General features: G+C 28.2%; 1 pseudogene; it reads left to right on the top strand.

Moving 5' to 3' along the window:
* Window positions 1–11,913, top strand: LOC149055594 (uncharacterized; annotated as a pseudogene).
* Window positions 11,914–20,485: the final 8,572 nt, after the last annotated feature.

Below are 20,485 nucleotides of genomic sequence, written 5' to 3'. Positions count from 1 at the left end.
ATGATCGTCTGGTACCTCAAAAGTCCAGGCACCAGTACCATTGGTCCTTCTGACTTCCTCTCGTAGGATCTTACTTACTATAACCATATGTGGTACGAACTAGATTTTTTTTAGTGTACGATTCTTGGAGCCAATATCCAAACGGTATGCTATCGGGTAGAACGCATCAAATGGGCGTGTACAATGAATGCATATGTCTGTTCAAGGGCAGTACTATATGACAAGCACAAAGTTCACGACGATCAATGGTACAAAACCGGTAGATTTGATAAAAAAGGATGACATGGAAACTGATTATCACGCTTAAAACGAAATACTTGGGGTAAACCAAAACAGTGAATTTATATTATGCACTTAATAATATTATACATACTTAAGTATATAAATTTTATACATAAGTGGTTTTGTTAAATATTCAAAGTTTCAGAGGGGAAGGGGCGAATTTAGAACAACTATGGTGCAAAATATGCAAACGAGCTATAGTTGTTTTCATCTCTTTTCCGATGATTACCGGCAAGTGTATGGGTATTTTTTTTTTAATTTTTTTTATGGTTTCTTAAAACTTCTACAGTATTTATAAGCCACTGTAAGTTGTAAGCAAGTATTTTATGATCATATCTTATCACGAAGTAAAGTTTTTGACGACAGACATCTTACCCTAACTACGATATAATAACCTATTATAGTGATTATCATAAGAATTTATGGTTGCTCGATATTATAGCTATACAATCAGTGGCTCTAGATCAAAAAATTAATCGGGGGGGGGGGGGGGGGGGCTAATTGAAATGTAAAATATATACAATAACAAAACGAATTAAATATAAAATTTGATATAATACGACACTCAAGGAGAGGAGAAAGTGTATTGACACCTCGCCACTCCCCAAAACCACTTTGATCTGTCACCATATTATATTCAATTAATATAATGTCATTATAAGTCATAACTTGTTATAATAATATTAATGTTTGTTTAATCGTTGACACAATTCGTTACGCGTAGGTACTTAAGCTACAAATTAGAGTAATAATTGTTGATCGAAATACGTTTTGAATAACATAATAATTACAGTTCATCGACTACGAAGACCGATGCCGGAGAAATGAAGTAAAAATATGTATATATACTCAATTCTTGTACCGCCTCGAATCATGAAACGTCGTTACAGAACGAGCTCGACATCGTATTTTTGCCTCACCGTGTACAACCCATGGTCAAAGTTGACCCCATGATGTGTTCCACGGACAAGAATCTGCATCCATACGATACCGGATATTATGTCACCAGGTATTATAGGCAATAGGCATAGACGATTTAAAAGTTTAAAAGTCAAGTTGATTTTAACTATTTTAAATTTGATTTTCATTGACCTGATTTATAACTCACTTAACTTTGTATTAATATCAAATTAATAAATAACGATTTATTTTGAAACAAATTCAAGTTACGTTAGTTTATAAATAAAATTGTTTTGAGTTAAAAATGCATAAAAATTAATCTTTTAAATCTAAGATTTGAAAATTAAATACAAGATAAGTTCGTTTACTTTTATCGAACAAAAAATATCTACCAGAAAGTCAAATTAAATTTTTATGAGTGTTTGAATTTCATATTTTTACAATATTTGGTATTCACTCAATTTCTCTTATACCGATATTCTTCTTTTGTTGTTATTCAAAAACGAATAGCTATAGAAATTTGACATTTACACCATAATATGTTAATTTTATCAATTTCTATAATTGATTAAATTTTCAACAATTTTTAACTTATTTATAGACATGTGAAATTGTCAATAAAATTGTATACGTTGTGCCAAAAAGCTTGAACATTCAATACAAAGTTCCCGTATGTTTATAAAATAGAAGTTGGAAAATATAAAAAATACATAAACACTTTTTTTTATATCACCATGCATAACATTTTTTACCGTACATATCTTGATAGTGCAATCATTTTAATATAATACAATTTACTAAATGGTAGTAATAATTATTTGTTGTTATATTTGTAAATATTGATCATTAAATTTAAAAATTGTACACATCTTTACATTTATTAAAATTAAATTAAAAGTTAAATTTCCTTAAATTCAGAGACGAAAAATGCTTCTAAATACATTACGAAATTAGGAACATAAATAAAGATAAACAAGTCTTAAATCCCACCTAAAACTTAATCCTATTCATCACTCAGAATATATTATTATGATTATTTTTTGTTGATGCAATCGGTATATTTAAAATACTTATTAATTATTGGTGGAACATCATGATGTTGCTATAGTTAAATTAAAAACTCATATTATAGTATGTCATTAAAAATAATTAAGTGACCATAAAAAGTGTCATCAATGGGTGGCTCCTTTTATCAAATTATTATTTTTTTTCCTGTGAATGTACTCTTAGCACATATTCTTATTGTATTAATGATACAGATTGTATATTACTTCTGAAAATAAAAAATAAAATATTATAGTATGTATTATAACATAAAACTTTATTTTGCATATTATACGGTTTTTAATTATTAGAGCAAAAAAAAATTCCTAAAAATGTAGTTTAAAAATTAAATTACTTACTACACAAATGTAATGAATTTCACCAATTTATAAATATTGAGTGACTTCCATGTGATTATGGCTTAATGATCCATATGCTACAGATAAAAATTCCTCCCATCAACCTATCGTTTTTTTCTGTTCAAAGACATTGGAATAATAGGAACAATTATTCAAAAAAAAAAAAAAAATTCTTAATACAAATAATAATTAAATACATTTTTTAATAAATTCAATCAACGCTATTGTCTTCAACTAGAACAATATAGATATACATATTTGCTCACATTTTTAGGTATTTCGTTATATATTTTGGTAGAATTGGTTTTTTGGCGAGAGAGATTCCTATTAAATAATTATTAACAACTCAAAAATTATTCGTTTAGATTCTGATTTAGAAGTGGTCAACATTTTCAAAATAATTAACACTTAGTTTTCACTCCAAGACCTACCCAAGGTGGTTTCACAGATCAAATCGACTATTGAGGGATGTTTTCGATTTAATTGTCCAAGCGAGTGACTACACACATGATCTCTATATATTATTATGGTGTGCAGCTTTTATGAATATATACACTGTAATGTCACTTATTGTTGCTCAACATGTTGTGTCAACAATTAATAGTCAGTTATAGACTTTCAACGATGATGAATGACTTGCTAGACACTCAAACATGTCCTAAGACTTTAAAATTTAAATTGCCTACATTCGAAAAGGCATATCGGACTGCACGTGCTGCCTAAATTACTCAATCCGCCATAAGCTGGTCAGTTGTTGAGTTACACCGTTGATGACAATAAGGGTTATAAGATGCGATGATGCCATACACGCAAATCTAATATAATAACGATGACAATTTCCACGAAGAGCTAGCAACTTAAACAAGCAACTATATATAATAATAAAATTCGATACAGATAAATACAGAATATAGTGATGTAGTTTTGATTTATTAGCATCTCTTTAATAACTAATAAACCAACTTATTTTATTATTATGTTGGCTGGAATAAAGTAAACAGATTAAACGCTGTGCTGGTTATTACACATATTTTCATTACCTAGGTATAATAACAAAAGTATATTAGTATAATATGTTTATTTCGTCAAGTGTTTTGTGACTCAGTAATTGTAATTTTGTACATAGTTATTAATTATATTTATATTACATAAACAATTTAAAATATGAATCTGATATTTTTATTAAATGCTTTCAAAGTCAATTTTTCGTTTAAATAGTGGTTTAACGAAAATTTATTTTAATGTTTTTTTATTCAGTTATTGTACGATATAGGGAATTATTTTCAGATACAAGAATATGTTATAATAAGACATAATTATATAATTCAGATGTATTGCTTTTTCTAAATATACAAATCAAGCTATGATTATATAAAAACAATTTACACTGGATTAAAAATGGTACGTGAGTAAAATTTAAATTATATAATTAACGTTGTAAAGTTTTTTAGGATAAAAGAAAAACAATTGCGGTGATAATGGTGGTAGTAAGTTATAGGCTTAGTTTAATTTATTTATTTTTAGAAATAATATTTTGATTTAGTATTTATTATTAAGACTTAAAATACATAGTTTAAGTTTTGAACATTTATTTTAATTTTTAATTTTAACTACATATACAGAGTGATTTTTTTATCATGAACCACTCATTGTTTCAAAAAGTATCGATGATTTTGAAAATTATTTTTTTACAAAGTTTCATGTTGTTAAAAAAAACAACGTTTTTATTAAAAAATTATGTTTTTAAATATTTTTTATCCTTATAATTGTTTAAGTTTTTTACTTTTTTGAATGACAACCTAGAGTTTTAATTTCATATTCCAAAGCAGAATATTTTTCTAAGTATTTTGATACGTAAAAATCGAATTTTGGACGAGTAGTTTATGAGTTATAAGTATTTAAAGTTTTGATTGGCGGAGTGGAATGGTACGGGGTTACCCCGCGAAATGTTTGTCCACTACTCCGCTTGTCTAAACTTAAAATACTTATAACTCATAAACTACTCCTCCAAAATACGATTTTTACGTTTTTTTTTATTTTAATACGTAAAAATTGAATTTTGGACGAGTAGTTTATGAGTTATAAGAATTTTAAGTTTAGACAAGCGGAGTAGTGGACAAACACTTCGCGGGATAACCCCGCACCACACCTCTCCGCCAATCTAAACTTTAAATACTTATAACTCATAAACTACTCGTCCAAAATTCGATTTTTACGTATAAAAATACTTAGAAAAATATTCTGATTTGGAATATGAAATTATTGAAATTAAATTCTAGGTTGTCATTCAAAAAAGTAAAAAACATAAAAAATTATAAGGATAAAAATATTAAAAAACGTATTTTTTAATAAAAACGTTGTTTTTTAACAACATGAAACTTTGTAAAAAAATATTTTCAAAAACATTGATACTTTTTGAAACAATGAGTGGTTCATGATAAAAAAATCACCCTGTATAGTTGAGAGGAGTTGTTGTTGATCCGTGGTCCTATATGTATTCGATGTGAAATTTGCAATCTTGATGAAGTCGATTATTCTTTTTTCTTGTCCGGAGTCGAATGCTTCTTTGGGTGAAGTAGTGTTTATATTTTACTATGTTCGAGCGTTCGGTTTCCTTACACACTAAGTGGGAATGTGTAAGTCTAGTGTGTCTAATACTCTAATGCGTACTCTGCAGGTAGTCATGATTTCTTCGTGTCGTGTGAGGTTGATTACTGGATTTGGCCATTTTTTGGTAGATGGTTTTATTTGTTTGGATTTATTATTACTGTTGGTTTGCTTTTCCCAGAAACAATATTACTATCTATAATTTACAATAATTAGCTAGAAGTAGTATAGTATTACTATAGATATAGTATATAATATAGTAGCTACTATTTTTAAATTAATTGTTATTTAATGTATAATCTAAATTATGTACATAGGTAGGTATATAATACTGCCGTGTTAAATTCAGTAGACAACTAATATGTATAGGTAAATATAATATTTATTTTATGTATAGAATACATTTATTTTGTAATTATTTTCTCTGGTCTGGCGTTAGTCTCGTTTTAAGGACTACCGATGACGATGTCCACGTCTTGAATTTAACACGGTACTGGGGACATTGGAAGAACTGCGGTTAGCGGATAGGTAAATTATTAAATCTACAAGTCTTTATATTTATATTAACCTGCATTATTATATTGACCAAAAGTTTCTCTCATTATTATAGTTGGCCGACAGTTCACTTCCATTCTCCTCTTTGTGGATTAGGCCTACACGGGGACACCACAATAAAAAAAACGCGCCTCTTGCAATACCTCATGTGACGTTAAACACGACGTAGATTGTCATCGTTTAATAAGCTAAGGTGGTGTGGAAACTTGCAATGCATTACTGCAGTCTGCAGTAAATAGGTCAAAAATACCAAACTAAATATTTTTGGCTTTTACTAGAGAATATAATCCTATAATTTACTATATTGTACAGTTGTTGTAGTAATAATACATATATTAATCCATTCAATCCTACTAACTATTTTTCTTTGATATAATATACATAGTATAATATACACGATTACGTTTTCAGAATTGAATTTTCAAATTATTCAATAATATAATATAATGTATTAAAATATTAGTCCTATATAGCAAACTGCCAGCTACAATAAATTATATATGTGGCTTGGTGAGGCGCGGTCGTACGCTCAATCTGCGGAAACGCACTGAGCGTATGTACCGGCCGCAGTTGCTAGCTCCCGGATGGGTGACCACCCGGGATTTTCAGCAACATATCCTTGCCACACATACACAAACACATGTTACAACCCTACCCACTTAAAAACCTACAAACAAATAAATAAAAATAACCCCTACCGTACCACCCCACACCCAATGGCATATGTTGCCACTGGTTCTCCTTACAAAAAAAAAAAAAATTATTATAAGTATATGTTTAATATTATCTAGTACGAGTGAGTCATAATTTTATTGAATTGTCAATACGTAATTCTTATAAAACTCACCAAAACCATTTTTCAGTTCCAGAATGCACTTATTGCTGATAATCTGTTGCTTAGGTATCTACATTAATCCACTTTATAGTGTTGACTATAATGGAAGAAAAAACACGTGAGTTATTATAAATCTGAAATCATATGCTATATAATTTATCTACGGTTTTTTTTTTTATATAAAATATTAATATATCAAACGATACAGTTTGTATAATGCACACGTGCTTGGTTGTATTTGTCTATAATCAATGAGAACTTGTCATAAACTTAAGTTAATTGCGTAAAAGCTAAGTTGATATACTGAATATCATCTTAAATTTAATTTTCTGATTAGTTTATCTTAGCCTTTCTTTTAAAATGTCGAGTAATAGTTTACGGTGTTTTCGTGTCTTTTCAGATGATTTCTTACATATATTGGTTCTCGGTTATTCATAACGGCAGGAACTTCATCAAACACGACAAAAACAACGACCTGAATGTTTTTAATAGTTTCAAAGCAGTGACGACGGTGATGATATTATTTGGTCATAAATTTATATTTCATTCAACGAGTCCTATATTGTATACGATGAACAATGAAAGGGTAATTTGCAATGTTATGTTCTATAATGTGGGATAGACTTCACATTGGTGCAGGTGGTAGGATAACACCACTGAAAAGTGCCGTAGCGTTGATTATGAAATGGGGGGGGGGGGTTGAAGTAATAAGTATTTATAATTTTCGTATATAATCAATACAAATAATACATATTTTACTAGGAAAAAAAATTCAATTGATGGGACAGTAAATAGGTAATATACACACATATAATATCTGATCCGCTATACCACTGTCACCGAGAATGATGCTTTTTAAAAGGATGTCAGCGCAATATTTGTTTTCTTTGTTAAACATCCGAGTAACATAGATCAAAGGCATCTATGTAGTTTTTTTCTGATTTTTTAGCAATTTGTGGTTGAAGTAATATTATAAACAATATGACATAGCGCACTAGCACCTACATATTAATAATTATTAATACCTATAAGTAGCAAAAAATATAGATCTAAGATGTCATACAGATTTAAAAAAATCACATTAATTCGTGCCGTATCGCGTCATAGATTTACAGAATCGGACCAGACATTTTACTGACGTGCATGTAGACATTTAGTAGACCCTTTTTTCTACACGACTGGGTTTTTCATGTACGTCATGATCGAGCCACAACTGATTAAACGTGAGACCAGTTGGATCCAGATACCGATGATAATATTTTACAAGTACCTGAGGTAAATATTTATTGTTGTATTAAAATATGTCTAATAACAGTGTCTCAACTAGAAAATAATTTCGGAGGAGGGGACTCATTAATTCATTATAATATGTATAAGAGATTAAATACTCACAAAAAAAAATGCAAAAAACAAGATTTCTGGATAAATTAAACACAGTAAAAAGTAGAAAACGACATTTGCCGGATCGTTTTATAAGACGTTCGGCGATAATATTATCATCGTAGCGTACAGGTTTTGTGCTTCGCATAATATTATTATATTTCACAGGATTTTACCAGCCTATGGAGCGATGATGCTATTGACGACGTACAATTTAATATCATATATGTACAACGGTCCGTTTTGGGCGCCTAAAATGTGGCCTGAAGCACAACAATTTAAAAACTACTGGTGGACAAATGTGTTGGCAATCAGTAACTTCATAGACGTCGATGACCAGATAAATGGAATTATATTTAGCATGCAATAAAATTGGGAAAAACTAAAAACTAAAATGTTATTCGAAAAAATCGAAATCAATGTAAATACTATAAGTACCTATATTACAAAGGGTCTCAAATATAATTAAATAACAACATACCTAATAATATCTTAAAAATATAAAATAGCTTCCAAAATGATGTTGGAATATGTTAAATGCAACGTATAAGTACGTGACCATTTAAACGTTGGACTATTAAAACTTTACATTGACTAAAATTTCTAGTTATTTAATTAGGTACTATTACATTATGAAAATGCAAGTGACAGTTATCATACAGCTGACAGTTTAAAGTATGAATTATCAAAGGTGAAGTAAGGACGACAATTATTGTAACATTTGACATAATATTACACGCACCACAATGACGTATAATCATTATACTGCAATCACCATCGAGATTTTTATATGATTTTGTTACACATCTATATTTATTCTATCGTCTTTTTTGTATGAGTTTATATTTCATACCTGTATATTATAGGTAAGTGGGCCTCAATGTTTTTTTTTTACATTATTGGTGATCCACGCGATTATAAAGGTTATATAAACAACAGTGTATACATATTATTTTATTGTTATTGGATTTTTTAATTTTTTTTAAATTCAGATTGGCCTCAACACTTGAAGTTATTATTTGTTTATATTTCAGTGTCTCATAGTCGGATGGTACATTTCTTGTTTACTACAGTTCATCGTCATTGGTACCATACTGATCAACGTCTGTGTGAAGTATCGAAAAATCGGCGTGGGAGTTATTGTTGTATGTCTGTGAACATCGTTAGCAATACGATTTATTTCAACTTACGTCACTCGATCATATGGTATAATTAGAGCAGTGATACCGTGAGTAATATGAATAGTTATAAAATTATGAAATTATATAAAAACGTACACATAAAAAGACGGCAGCAATTCGAAAAGTTATTTATATTGTAAAAATTCACTCGTACAGACGTGGAAATCTGTCGACAATAAGTAATATTAACGTGTTGATATTCTATAGATTTCTCGAGAATCCCAGCACCTCGATGAGTTCCGAAACTTCTACAGGCCTTTCTACATGAGAGGAATTATTCCGTTTTACGATGGATTGGTGGCAGGCATCATAGTGGAAGAATTGAAGAAATAGGAAATCAAACCATCCAAAGTAATATTTTATTACAGCGGAAAAGAGAGATCCTTATCACCCTATGAAAGGCGAGGGTGGCAAACCTTTTTTGGACAAGTGTTAAAATATTGCAATTAAAGTTTTAAAAAATGTCTTGTGCGACTTATATTATATTATCTTCATTTCTATACACATTGTTTTGGAATAATCAAGGAAAGACGAGGATGATATGTTAACTGTTAAGAGCTTACCTATTTATTGGACATTTTTATATTATCATCGTAGGAATTTATAATTTCATACTTGTCAACTGCATTGAACAAACCTCACAAACTTTCTTATTCAGTGCTCTTATCATTAATTTTTTAATGGAATTTTTGTTTATTCACTTTTGATAATCTTTAATATCAGGAGTGTACCTATCTATTTTCATTGTTATTAATCGAAACACAAGTCTATGTATATATGTGTATATATTAATTGATATAATTTAAGTTTGTACAAGCCACAAGGTATGTTCTATAAGTACACTGTACGATATTTAAACGAACATTGAAAATATAAAATGAGCAATTTTGTTCCTACATATAATTATACCTCTGATCGAATTACAAACTTTCAACATTTTATTATATTAATTATATTATATAGTTTAAAAATTTAAAATTTAAAAATTTTTTTCACTCTAATTTGTACACTATTAATGTTTAGCACAAGTGTCATAGGTCCGACTGTCCCTACTAAAGGTGTCCATGTTTGAGAACGACTTTTATATATTTTTTATTGTACCTTTTATCTTTAAAAATAATCAAACAGCGTTAATTCTAACTGATTTATCAGAATATCAAAGGTTTCTTTTATCTTTTGAAACTTAATTATAATTTGGTATTAAAAGTAGGTACAGATATTTTTTTGGACATTTTAATTTCAAATATATTATATACACAGATACTCTTTATTTTGTCCAGATATAATTAACGCATGATTTCATACATCTACCTATGCGAATATACGATCTTTCGAGACAACGGGCCCAGACGAGTTAAGCTAACGTTTTTTTTAAAACATTTATTATCACAATATATACAATTTGTAAACATAATTATTGCAATAAACACAATACGAATGTAATGATGTATTGACAGTAAATACTTGAGAAGGAGTAGTTACCCAGCAGTAACATTTGACAGAGCAAACATAATACGATTTACCGATAGTAAAAGTTTATAAATATTATTATTTATTATACAATAATTTAAAAGTTGAAAATGATAAATTTCCATAAACATATATTTAATGAATTAGTAAATATTAAAGATTTAAAATTAGGCATTTATTAAAATGATGTTAAATGTTCCTATGAATAACACACATTTTGTTTTTATATGATTTTATTTGTTTATTCAACTCATAAGGTAATACTTAAAAGATATAACTAATATAATTAGTTAAATTATACATATTCTGTGACAAAAAATTCGTTATGGTACGTGCAATTCAGTGTTCGCATTTTAATTTCGTACAGACACAGTCTGTTCATTTATTTATTGTATGGCTATTATTTATTACAAACATTAATTACACATCAAAATAAAAGCAAATGTTATTATGTTAATACAATTAATATATTGGGTAGTTGCAACAAGTCTTAAAAAAAAAAAAAAAACTGGAGTACCACTATAATAATATATTATAACAAAAATAATTAATCACTACGATTTAATGCCTAATTTGGTTATCCAATTGTTAGGTCATTAGGTATATAAGTCCTCTCATGTTTCCTCGGATTTTCCTTATCGAGTAGTTCATGTAGTTCGATTGTTTGCCGACTCAAACCACAGTCGCATGCTATGAAAAATATTTAGTTATATACAATTTCAGAAACTTAAAATTCAAGAAATTTCTAAGGAGAACTTTCTGGAAGATGTGTAAAAATGAGAAATTTTCATTGAATTTTCAAGTATATATTATAAGACTAAAAATGTACTGTGTACACTAGCATTCGTAATATTGCTATTTTATCACAACTAAACTAATATAAATAAAAACATATAATTAAATTTTTTCTCAGAAATTTCTCTCGGGAATTTCCTACTTACATCACTAAATATACAAAAAGTATAATAAAGGTACATAAGTTGTTAAAACAAAATTGCGTTCAAAAATCTTTACAACAGTAAAAATAATAATGTTAAAAAGAAGGTTAAAAAAAAAAAAAAAAACACTAGTTACTAAATACTTTGCATTTTTGTCTTTCAGGTCCAGTTGAAAAGATGTCCAACAACAAGTTTTTAACCCCATTGGGTAAATTGTCTTACGTAAGTACCTAGTTTATCTGGTGAATATACAGGTAATGATGGTATTGGAAAATAGACAATCCTCGTCAATTTCTCCCACTAAAGAAGTATGGGTAAGTAATCAGCAGTATTGTCAATTCAGTCATCACTTTAATGTTTAAAAACAAAATATGGTTACAAGCGTAGAACTTAATATCACCCAAATGGTTTTGAACATGCACGGTTTTAAAATATTACATATTGAAACATAATTAATACGCATAGTTAACCGTTTGAAAATGGGATATTGGGACTTATAGACACAGTAATAAGTATGCTCAATACATTTTAATCATGAAAGTCGACGGGTAGGTGTTATTGTATATGTATATATTATGTATATCATCGTTTATTATTCTTATTATAAATATATTTTTGTAATTTAATTGCCATATTTTCGAATCAAAATTATAAAATATTTTTGACATATTTTTATCAAATACCCAACAAATTTAGGATTTTACTTATGCTCTACATAATTAATTATATATTTATATAAAGAGAAGGTTTTCATTAAAATTATTATCAGTTATTACTATTAATAAATAGACATAATACATAGGTATACAATACATACGTATATTGGACCGAATACTGAGAACATAGTGCTATATAATTCATATATAATATTATTGGTTATAAATACTAGTATTTATAATCAATGCTAATATGTACACTAAGTGCTCACTAATTCAATACGACTAGGCAAGAAAAATCTGTAAAAAATAATGTAAGACAAACAAATTCTAAAATAATACCCACTCATAATAATATGAAAATCGCTTTTTTTTTTTTTAATAAAAACATGAGCACATTTTTTTTTATCTCAATACTATAAATAGGTTTAGTTAACACTTTCTTAATTTATTTTTCGTAATACATTTACAAATGTTTAAATTAAATCTGCTAGTAAAATAATATGGATTTCTAAAGTTGTAGAAGTTGGAGTGAAAACCCATAGTTTTAAATTTCGAATGAATATAAGTTATATTTGTACCAAATTGGTACTGAAAAACGAATGGTTAAACTTGTTTATGAAACGACTTATTGTGTAAGCCCTTTCGAAGAGTCTCATATGTTTGCTGCAATAATAGGACTAACACGTATTGATATATAGGCATTAGATGTAATTGATACCAGGAGCTTAGTTTTATAAAATAAATCAGAACGATTCGATGCATTTCAAAATATTTTTTTTCATATTTGAAACGAGATTTTTTTTTTTTTGAAACTGTCCCGATTTTTAATAGCTTGAACAATTATTTTTAGTTTTAACGTTTTTTAATATTCTAAAAGAGAGTAATTTGGTACAACGTAATAAAATTCCAAAATGATATAACATAAAAACATACCAAATTTCTTGCTCCAAAATATGCAGGATAAAATGTCATATACTTACAGAGTCATTAGGCCATGAAACATATTTTGATATAATCTGACTTGTTTGTTTTTCAACAAACGTTAAAAAGATACAAAACCATATTATATTATTTATACACGTTTTTCCTACATAGCAATACTGATTTAAAAAATAATCAACAATATAATATACCGTTGTAACACATACCTAAACTTAAAATCGATTGTAAAATAGTGGCATAGACTAAGTATCAGGATTTAGAATAATCATCGTCGACGATTTCATAGGTCAACTTAAGATTTGTTTCGAATCAGGCAGTTTCGTTGTAAACCACAATAATCTTCAAAGTCTCTCATGTATATTTACAACCCATCGTAAATTCAACAATACCTACAGATATCTGGGTAATTTATTATCGAAATGCTTTTGTACGTAATTATTTACAATTAAATCTGGTGATGACATAAAGTAACTTTAATGTTTTTTCTAAGATATCTAATACGTTTTTTTTAAAAATTGCCTTTAAGCACAGTGACAATCTTAGTATAATCGATAACTTATTCACACTCACAGGGCCGTTTCCTAGGATTTACTAAGCGTTGTGTAAAAATAATTGTAAAGCCTAACATTTTTCTTTGTTCACAAGTGTTTTTTAAACCATTTTAAAAACACATAGTTTTCACTCTTCGTGTTCATTGATTCAGAAGAACTGTTCATAATATCTATTGGTAGAAGCAGAAAAGGATTGTATTGTAAAATATGTCCCATGCAAAATAAAACATATCAGTCGGTATCATAGACGATGCCATAAGGTATTAAGACTCTAAGACGTAAATTAAGAGAGAATTTTCTATAGAACCAAAAACCTCTATGATAAAAATACAAGGTAATAAGCAATGGTGATACTTATAGATTATTACTATATTTTGATTATCTTACCAGAATATTTTTTTCAGTGTGATAATGGCTGTTCAAAAGTCTACAGAGGGCCTACAGATACATCAAATATTGTATGTTTAGTTATTGATAAAAAAAAAATAAACTGTATAAGCTAGGGACTAAACATGGACTGATTAAAGGATGGTATGGTGTTTTATTAGTTTATTTAATAATATATAAATTAAATTGTATATTTAGTTTTTTTTTTATATTGTTAACAGGAACGTTAAAAATATTTTTACTAATTTCGCTAAATTGAAGTTGTATTCGATACCCAAAATAATGAAGATTTATGATAGCAATTTTTAAACATTAATTTAGAAATATTTTCTACTCTTTGAACTTATTTATTCTATGAAATTTACTCACTCTCCTCTACACAGTGTGGATAAAATGAATTTCATCCACTTAACGAAAAGGTAAAACACTGTCGATAATATAGTGTAGTAAAACGTCATTTACACTAAATAGATACATTTCATGAAATGGATATGTAAATTTCACGAAATGAGTGATTTCTGCAATTTGTAAAATATATTTAATTTAATCAAGGCCATAATAGGGATAGGGAATTATGATAGTTGGAAAATTATAGACTACAATTATAGATTTACAAACTCGTAATACCAATATATATAGTAAGAACTATAGACTATAAGTGACATATAGGTACTTTATATTTATTATAAAATCAATATAATATGTAATAATAAGGGCTTTTATAATTTATTCCTATTAAATAATTATTAACGACTCAAAAATTATTCGTTTAGATTCTGATTTAGAAGTGGTCAACATTTTCAAAAAAATTAACACTTAGTTTTCACTCCAAGACCTACCCAAGGTGGTTTCACAGATCAAATCGACTATTGAGGGATGTTTTCGATTTAATTGTCCAAGCGAGTGACTACACACATGATCTCTATATATTATTATGGTGTGCAGCTTTTATGAATATATACACTGTAATGTCACTTATTGTTGCTCAACATGTTGTGTCAACAATTAATAGTCAGTTATAGACTTTCAACGATGATGAATGACTTGCTAGACACTCAAACATGTCCTAAGACTTTAAAATTTAAATTGCCTACATTCGAAAAGGCATATCGGACTGCACGTGCTGCCTAAATTACTCAATCCGCCATAAGCTGGTCAGTTGTTGAGTTACACCGTTGATGACAATAAGGGTTATAAGATGCGATGATGCCATACACGCAAATCTAATATAATAACGATGACAATTTCCACGAAGAGCTAGCAACTTAAACAAGCAACTATATATAATAATAAAATTCGATACAGATAAATACAGAATATAGTGATGTAGTTTTGATTTATTAGCATCTCTTTAATAACTAATAAACCAACTTATTTTATTATTATGTTGGCTGGAATAAAGTAAACAGATTAAACGCTGTGCTGGTTATTACACATATTTTCATTACCTAGGTATAATAACAAAAGTATATTAGTATAATATGTTTATTTCGTCAAGTGTTTTGTGACTCAGTAATTGTAATTTTGTACATAGTTATTAATTATATTTATATTACATAAACAATTTAAAATATGAATCTGATATTTTTATTAAATGCTTTCAAAGTCAATTTTTCGTTTAAATAGTGGTTTAACGAAAATTTATTTTAATGTTTTCTTATTCAGTTATTGTACGATATAGGGAATTATTTTCAGATACAAGAATATGTTATAATAAGACATAATTATATAATTCAGATGTATTGCTTTTTCTAAATATACAAATCAAGCTATGATTATATAAAAACAATTTACACTGGATTAAAAATGGTACGTGAGTAAAATTTAAATTATATAATTAACGTTGTAAAGTTTTTTAGGATAAAAGAAAAACAATTGCGGTGATAATGGCGGTAGTAAGTTATAGGCTTAGTTTATTTTATTTATTTTTAGAAATAATATTTTGATTTAGTTTTTATTATTAAGACTTAAAATACATAGTTTAAGTTTTGAACATTTATTTTAATTTTTAATTTTAACTACATATACAGAGTGATTTTTTTATCATGAACCACTCATTGTTTCAAAAAGTATCGATGATTTTGAAAATTATTTTTTTTACAAAGTTTCATGTTGTTAAAAAAACAACGTTTTTATTAAAAAATTATGTTTTTAAATATTTTTTATCCTTATAATTGTTTAAGTTTTTTACTTTTTTGAATGACAACCTAGAGTTTTAATTTCATATTCCAAAGCAGAATATTTTTCTAAGTATTTTGATACGTAAAAATCGAATTTTGGACGAGTAGTTTATGAGTTATAAGTATTTAAAGTTTTGATTGGCGGAGTGGAATGGTACGGGGTTACCCCGCGAAATGTTTGTCCACTACTCCGCTTGTCTAAACTTAAAATACTTATAACTCATAAACTACTCCTCCAAAATACGATTTTTACGTTTTTTTTTATTTTAATACGTAAAAATTGAATTTTGGACGAGTAGTTTATGAGTTATAAGAATTTTAAGTTTAGACAAGCGGAGTAGTGGACAAACACTTCGCGGGATAACCCCGTACCACACCTCTCCGCCAATCTAAACTTTAAATACTTATAACTCATAAACTACTCGTCCAAAATTCGATTTTTACGTATAAAAATACTTAGAAAAATATTCTGATTTGGAATATGAAATTATTGAAATTAAATTCTAGGTTGTCATTCAAAAAAGTAAAAAACATAAAAAATTATAAGGATAAAAATATTAAAAAACGTATTTTTTAATAAAAACGTTGTTGTTTAACAACATGAAACTTTGTAAAAAAATATTTTCAAAAACATTGATACTTTTTGAAACAATGAGTGGTTCATGATAAAAAAATCACCCTGTATAGTTGAGAGGAGTTGTTGTTGATCCGTGGTCCTATATGTATTCGATGTGAAATTTGCAATCTTGATGAAGTCGATTATTCTTTTTTCTTGTCCGGAGTCGAATGCTTCTTTGGGTGAAGTAGTGTTTATATTTTACTATGTTCGGGCGTTCGGTTTCCTTACACACTAAGTGGGAATGTGTAAGTCTAGTGTGTCTAATACTCTAATGCGTACTCTGCAGGTAGTCATGATTTCTTCGTGTCGTGTGAGGTTGATTACTGGATTTGGCCATTTTTTGGTAGATGGTTTTATTTGTTTGGATTTATTATTACTGTTGGTTTGCTTTTCCCAGAAACAATATTACTATCTATAATTTACAATAATTAGCTAGAAGTAGTATAGTATTACTATAGATATAGTATATAATATAGTAGCTACTATTTTTAAATTAATTGTTATTTAATGTATAATCTAAATTATGTACATAGGTAGGTATATAATACTGCCGTGTTAAATTCAGTAGACAACTAATATGTATAGGTAAATATAATATTTATTTTATGTATAGAATACATTTATTTTGTAATTATTTTCTCTGGTCTGGAGGTTAGTCTCGTTTTAAGGACTACCGATGACGATGTCCACGTCTTGAATTTAACACGGTACTGGGGACATTGGAAGAACTGCGGTTAGCGGATAGGTAAATTATTAAATCTACAAGTCTTTATATTTATATTAACCTGCATTATTATATTGACCAAAAGTTTCTCTCATTATTATAGTTGGCCGACAGTTCACTTCCATTCTCCTCTTTGTGGATTAGGCCTACACGGGGACACCACAATAAAAAAACGCGCCTCTTGCAGTACCTCATGTGACGTTAAACACGACGTAGATTGTCATCGTTTAATAAGCTAAGGTGGTGTGGAAACTTGCAATGCATTACTGCAGTCTGCAGTAAATAGGTCAAAATTATGAAATTATATAAAAACGTACACATAAAAAGACGGCAGCAATTCGAAAAGTTATTTATATTGTAAAAATTCACTCGTACAGACGTGGAAATCTGTCGACAATAAGTAATATTAACGTGTTGATATTCTATAGATTTCTCGAGAATCCCAGCACCTCGATGAGTTCCGAAACTTCTACAGGCCTTTCTACATGAGAGGAATTATTCCGTTTTACGATGGATTGGTGGCAGGCATCATAGTGGAAGAATTGAAGAAATAGGAAATCAAACCATCCAAAGTAATATTTTATTACAGCGGAAAAGAGAGATCCTTATCACCCTATGAAAGGCGAGGGTGGCAAACCTTTTTTGGACAAGTGTTAAAATATTGCAATTAAAGTTTTAAAAAATGTCTTGTGCGACTTATATTATATTATCTTCATTTCTATACACATTGTTTTGGAATAATCAAGGAAAGACGAGGATGATATGTTAACTGTTAAGAGCTTACCTATTTATTGGACATTTTTATATTATCATCGTAGGAATTTATAATTTCATACTTGTCAACTGCATTGAACAAACCTCACAAACTTTCTTATTCAGTGCTCTTATCATTAATTTTTTAATGGAATTTTTGTTTATTCACTTTTGATAATCTTTAATATCAGGAGTGTACCTATCTATTTTCATTGTTATTAATCGAAACACAAGTCTATGTATATATGTGTATATATTAATTGATATAATTTAAGTTTGTACAAGCCACAAGGTATGTTCTATATGTACACTGTACGATATTTAAACGAACATTGAAAATATAAAATGAGCAATTTTGTTCCTACATATAATTATACCTCTGATCGAATTACAAACTATCAACATTTTATTATATTGGCTGTGCCAATCGAAAAAATTCCAAAACTGAGAGTACACCGAACGATTCGCGTTTATAACGTGAACAACAACTGTCAATTTTTATGTTTAAATTTTTATCACTTCCGTGATCTTAATGGCACACGTAGTGTAACTTACGCCAATTTAATTAAACCTATCAAACAGATTTTGGGGTATGATTACAAAAGGTAGAATATACTTCGAATAGTAAAATAACATGCAATGCATCAATGCATCTAGAGTTTGTGTATTAATAAACAACAGAGCAGTTTTTCGATTGACCTCGAAATGTAATATGTCAATTACTATACTACTAAGTACTAAAAAGAAAGAAACATCACATTCTGTTTTTTATTTTTATTATTAATATTTACTATAAAATAAAATGCTTTATGATTAGATTATAAGGCTGTTTGATTGAAGGGGATGTCCAAGCAACACAACTTCATAATTCTAGAGAAATGTTTCTCAACATTTTTCAAACTGCCACCTCCCCTCACTCCATTAAAATAAAAATAAAATAGTATACATGAAATGTTTATAATTGAATAATAAATAATGTTTTGAAATGTATTGATCAGTGAGATGGTTGTGCTTGGTGATTCAAAGCCAATTTTTTTACGTTAGGTTCAAAGTTTGTGAGATTAAACTGTAAGTCTCCGCTTTTGACGATGTCAAGTCGAATTTTTTTTTTTGTTCTTAGATCCGTCACCACACTGAATCCTCACTCAACGAGGTAAAAGAAACGGAAGGCAATTTTTGTACTACAGTCCAGATTCCAGGATAAATTCGAATGATTCTAGACTAGAGCCAAAAATTCTGAGAGGTGTTCACAATTTTTTTAATTTGTTTTTAACATCTCATTAGTGAAAATTTCGATCAATTCGTCTTGTTACTGTATTTTTTCTGATTAAATATTTATAAAGAGATTTATGACCCATTGAGGAACTTCCAGGAACAAAATAATCTAGTCTAGAATCTTGACGGAATTTTTAAATATTTTTTGTTAATTTATTATTATTATTATTTCTTTTAATATTATATATTGTAAATTAAATCTAATATTTATTATTTTCTATAAATACATTTAGAAACTATACCTAATATTATAGTTTTTTTTTTCATTGGTTGTGAAAACTGAGTTTTGGAAATAAGCCATTAGCCATACACAAATACTTTTTTTTTCTAAATAAATAAGATTAATTACATACTATGAGCCTTACATAGTTATTACTTATTACGTTGGTAAAACCTATTTAACAAATTTTAATTAAAAATATTGATATATTTTACTATAATATGAGTAGTTTTTTATGTGATATTGGTGGTACCTAATATAAGTATCTAATTTTAATAGTAATAATAAAATAAAAACAATCGTATTTACTAAGCATTTTAGAGTTGGTGTATAATAAATCAATTTAATGTTTAAAGTTTAAACTACAAGTAATTTTATGGTTCTAGGATCTACCTACATCATACACCTATTATATTCATCAAGAACGTTTCAGGACATTTCCTCCATGAAACGCAAAGTGGAACAGTCTCCCTTAAGAAATCCTCTGAAGGTTTCACCACTGATACGAGCAGTTCATATATCTTAATAAATGTTTATCATAACATTATAAGCCTTAACAGTTTATTATAGGTACTTTAAATTTTGAAACAATAATCTGTGTAATATTTTACATACGAAAACGAC

Source organism: Diuraphis noxia, unplaced genomic scaffold (genome assembly GCF_037042655.1).
Source record: "Diuraphis noxia isolate RWA-SAM2 unplaced genomic scaffold, SU_Dnox_SAM2 contig0004, whole genome shotgun sequence".
Lineage (NCBI taxonomy): Eukaryota > Metazoa > Arthropoda > Insecta > Hemiptera > Aphididae > Diuraphis > Diuraphis noxia.
This window is presented reverse-complemented; position numbering and strand designations above follow the sequence as displayed.